The sequence below is a fragment of the Salvelinus sp. IW2-2015 genome, unplaced genomic scaffold (assembly GCF_002910315.2).
Source record: "Salvelinus sp. IW2-2015 unplaced genomic scaffold, ASM291031v2 Un_scaffold5299, whole genome shotgun sequence".
Taxonomy (NCBI): domain Eukaryota; kingdom Metazoa; phylum Chordata; class Actinopteri; order Salmoniformes; family Salmonidae; genus Salvelinus; species Salvelinus sp. IW2-2015.
The window spans coordinates 10,431-15,513 of NW_019946564.1; positions in this window are offsets into that span (position 1 = coordinate 10,431).

The following is a 5,083-nucleotide window of genomic DNA, read 5'->3' on the forward strand; positions in this document are numbered from 1 at the left end:
TAATATGAATAATTGAAATATAATAGATAATGGAAATAATAATATGAATAATAATATGAATAATGAATAATGATAATATATAATAATATGAATAATAATAATAATAGAATAATAATAGAATATATGAATAATAAATAATATTACATTGTACTTTGTACATGCCTTTCAAAAATCCAAAGTGCCTGCATGAGTGTGTGGTTGTGTGTGTGTTGTGTGTGTGTTGAGTGTGTTTTAGTGTGTGTGTGTGTGTTTGTGTGTGTGTGTGTGTGGTGTTTGTAGTGTGTTGTTGGGTCCTCCTACCTTTGTTGTCGTGCCAGACGCGGATCTTCCAGACGCTGCCCAGGCTAGTTTCCGTGGCGATGTGGAAGATGTCCAGTCCGTTACGTGCGAAGGCCCGGGGCTGTCCAGGTGGCGATCCCCGCTACGCCCCTCACAGCCATACACACTGATTGCTACATGTGCTGACTGTGCCTAGCAGACAGGGGAGGAGTTAGATATACAACATACATATAATAACTTAGAAAAGTCTTGGCAGACAGGTGATGGATGGGTAATGTACTGTCGTCTTGGAGACAGGTGATGATGGGTATGTACTGTAGTCTTGGAGACAGGTGATGATGGGTATGTACTGTAGTTTTGGAGACAGGTGTGGATGGGTATGTACTGTCGTCTTGAGACAGGTGAATGGATGGGTATGTACTGTAGTCTTGGAGACAGGTGATGGAGGGCGATGTGACTGTCTCTTGGAGACAGGTGATGGATGGTATGTACTGTCGTCTTGGAGACAGGTGATGGATGGGTATGTACTGAGTCCTTGGAAAGTGATGGATGGGTATGTACTGTGTCTTGGAGACAGGTGATGGATGGTATGTACTGTACTCTTGGGAGACAGGTGATGGATGGGTATGTACTGTCGTCTTGGAAAAGAGGTGAGGATTGGGTATGTACTGTGTCTTGAGAACAGTGGAGGGTATGGAGTACTGTAGTATTGGAAACGCTTATGTATGTCCCTGATCTTGATTGACCTGGTGCTGTTTGAGGGGTGATGCGATGGGGTATTGCTGTCTTTGGGAGGTTGTGTTGGGAGGGTTGTCGATCTTGACATGAATGGGAGGGTTTTACTGCTGTCTGAGAGGATTTGCGATAGGGTTGTCTGTCTCTGAGCGGTGGGTATGTACTGTATCGGGTTGAAACTTTCTGAAGGGTTCGCTATCTTGGATTAGCGGGGTCTGTCTGAGGGGTCTGCTGTCTTGAGGTTGCAGACTGAAGGGGGTTACTATCTGAGGGAGTGCAGTAACTGAGGGGTGTGCTGTCTGAGGGGGTTGCTTGCTGAAGGGGGTTGCTGTCTGAGGGTTTGAGTTTGCTGTCTGAGGGGTTGCTGTCTGGCAAGTCTGCAGGGGGTTGCTGTCTGAGGTCGTTGAGTCTGCGAGGGGTGCTGTCTGAGGGGGGATGATGAGAGTTGCCTGAGAAGATCGTTGAGGGGGTCTGAGGGGATGCAGTCTGAGGGGGATTGCGTCTGAGGGGTTGCTGTCTGAGTTGAAGGGAGAGAGTCTGGTGCTGATCTGAGGGGGTTGCAGACTCAGGGGGTTGCTTCGAGTGCGTTGAGGGGGTTGCTTCTAGGGGTCTGCTGTCGAGGGGGTGAGTCTAGGGTGCTGTCTGAGGGGGTTGCTGTTCATGAGGGGGTTGTGTCTGAGTTCTGGAGGGGTTGCTGTCTGAGGGGTTGCTGTGGATGCATGAGGGGGTTTGCTGTCCTGAGGGGGGTTGGACGTCTGAGGGGGTTGCCTGTCTGAGGGGGTGCCATCTGAGGGGGCTGCAGTACTGAGGGGTGCAGTCTGAGGGTTGCTGTCTGAGGGGTGCCTGTCTGAAGGGTTGCTGTCTGAGGGGGCTTGAGGGTACGCTGAGGGGTTAGCTGTCTGGTTCTTCTGTCCTCAAACAATGGATCCGTGGGCTTATACTTGAGATATGCAAATCTTTCCTTTGATGGCAATTATGTGATATGTTTTCTCCCTTGTAATAAAAGTCTAATTGATAAAAAGTCTGATTTTTCCATTTTGAACCGTAACCTTTGCTTCTCACCGTGCCCGCGGCTGAAAGCCGGGTCTTGACCTGCCACCTCGTACTTGAATGTTCCGTCTGTCCACAGAGCGGCCACCCGTCCCGCCTCTCTAGGTCCAGCTGTCAAGAGTTATGTAAGAATGGCCGCCGCCAACGGCGTAACACAGCAACGCCCACCCACACGTCAACACACACCACGAGCTGCGGACCCCCCGCTCCCTAAAGGACGAGAGGAAGAAGAGTGTGAGGAAAATATGGTGTTGTGTGAAAGTCAGCTGATTTCACAGTATGGCCATCGTAACATTACAGTGTTCCTCAAGGCGGCTGGCTTGGATCAGATGTTATACTAGGTTGTCAAAATAAATCACATTTTATTGGTACAACACATGGTTTAGCAAGATGTGTAACGCGAGTGTAGTGAAATGCTTGTGCTTCTGGTTCTGAACAGTGCAGTAATATCTAACAAGTATCTAAACAAATTCCACACAACTAACCCTAATACACACAAATCTAAGGTGAATAAGCAAATATGTAGCATGTAGCGGCAAAGGCAAGATGCAATAGATGGTATAAATGAAATGAGTAATGTAAGATATGTACATACTAAAGTGGCATTATTTAGAGTGATAGTGATCCATTTATAAAGTGCCAATGATTTGAGTCGTATGTTGGCAGCAGCCTCTCTGTGTTGTGATGACTGTTTAACAGTCTGATGGTCTTGAGATAGAAGCTGTTTTCAGCTCTCGGTCCCAGCTTTGATGCACCAATACTGACCTCGCCTTCTGGATGTAGGGAGGTGAACAGGCAGTGGCTCGGTGGTTGTTGTCCTTGATAGTCTTTTGGCCTCCTGTGACATCGGGTGGTGTAGGTCTCCTGGAGGGCAGGTAGTTTGCCTCTGTGATGCTTGTGCAGACCTCACTACCCTCTGGAGAGCTTGCGTTGTGGGCGGTGCAGTTGCCCGTACCAGGCGGTGATACAGCCTGACAGAGCGATGCTCTCAAATGTAAAAGTTTGAGGGTTTTAGGTGACAAGCCAAATTTCTTCAGCCTCCTGAGGTTTCAAGAGGCGCTGTTGCAGCCTTTCTTCACCACATGTCTGTGTGGATGGACCATTTCAGATCGTCAGTGATGTGTACGCCGAGGAACTTGAAGCTTCCAACTTCTCACTGCGGTCCCGTCGATGTGCATAGGGGGTGCTCCCTCTTGCTGTTTCCTGAAGTCCGATCATTCCTTTGTTTTGTTTGACGTTGAGTGAGAGGTTATTTTCCTGACACCACACTCCGAGGGCCCTCACCTCCTCCCATGTAGGCGTCTCGTTGTTGTTGGTAATCAAGCCTACCACTGTCTGTCGTCTGCCAACCCTGATGATTGAGTTGGAGGCGTGAATGGCCACGCAGTCATGGGTGAACAGGGAGTAACAGAGAGGGGTGAGAACACACCCTTGGGTGGGCCCAGTGTTGAGGATCAGCGGGGTGGAGATGTTTCCAACCCTCACCACCTTGGGGGCAACCCGTCAGAAAGTCCAGGACCCAGTTGCATAGGGCGGGGTTGAGACCCAGGGCCTCAAGCTTAATGATAAGCTCGGAGGGTACTATGGTGTTGAATGCTGAGCTGTAGTCAATGAACAGCATTCTTACATAGGTATTCCTCTTGTCCAGATGGGATATGGCAGTGTGCAGTGTGATGGCAATTGCATTGTTTGTGGACCTGTTGGGGTGGTATGCAAACTGAAGTGGATCTAGGGTGGCAGGTAAGGTGGTGGTGATATGATCCTTGACTAGTCTCTCAAAGCACTTCATGATGACAAAAGTGAGTGCTATGGGGCGATAGTCATTTAGTTCAGTTATCTTTGCCTTCTTGGGTACAGGAACAATGGTGGCCATCTTGAAGCATGTGGGGAAAGCAGACTGGGATAGGGAGAGATTGATTATGTCTGTAAACACATCAGCCAGCTGGTCTGGGCATGCTCTGAGAGATGCCGTCTGGGCCAGTAGCCTTGGGAGGTTTAACACGTTTAAATGTCTTACTCACATCGGAGAAGGAGAGGGGAGGCCTGCAGTCCTTGGTAGCGGGTCGCATCGGTGGCACTGTATTATCCTCAATGCGTGCAAAGAAGGTGTTTAGTTTGTCTGGAAGCAAAACGTCAGTGTCCGTGACGTGGCTGGTTTTCTTTTTGTAGTCCGTAATTGCCTGTAGACCCTGCCACATACATCTAGTGTCTGAGCCGTTGAATTGCGACTCCAYTTTGTCCCTATACCGACATATAGTTTGCTTGATTGCCTTGCGGTAGGGAATWACTACACTGTTTGTATTCGGCCATATTCTCAGTCATCTTTCCATGGTTAAATGCGGTGGGTCGCGCTTTCAGTTTTGCGCAACTTCCGCCATCTATTCACAGTTTCTGGTTAGGGAAGGTTTTGATAGTCACAGTGGGTACAACATCTCCTATACACTTCCTTATAAACTCACTCACCGAATCAGCGTATAGATCGATGTTGTTCTCTGAGACTGACCGGAACATATCCCAGTCCGCGTGATCAAAACAATCTTGAAGCGTGGATTCTGATTGGTCAGACCAGCGTTGAATGGTTCTTGTCACGGGTGCATCCTGTTTGAGTTTCTGCCTATAGGACAGTAGGAGGAAAATGGAGTCGTGGTCGGATTTGCCGAAGGGATGGCGGGGGGAGGGCCTTGTATGCATTGCGGAAGTTAGAGTGGCAGTGGTCCAGTGTATTGTGCGAGTGCTACAGTCAATATGCTGATAGATTTAGGTAGCCTTCTTCTCAAATTTGCTTTGTTAAAATCCCCATCTACAATAAATGCAGCCTCAGGATATATGGTTTCCAGCTTACATAGAGTCCAGTGAAGTTCCTTGAGGATGAGAATTCTCTTGGGAGATGGTATGGTCGGCATTTGATTGTAAGGAATTCTAAGTCAGGTGAACAAAAGGACTTGAGTTCCTGTATGTTGTTATGATTACACCACACCTCGTTAATCATAAGGCTACACCCCCGCCCTTCTTCTTCCCA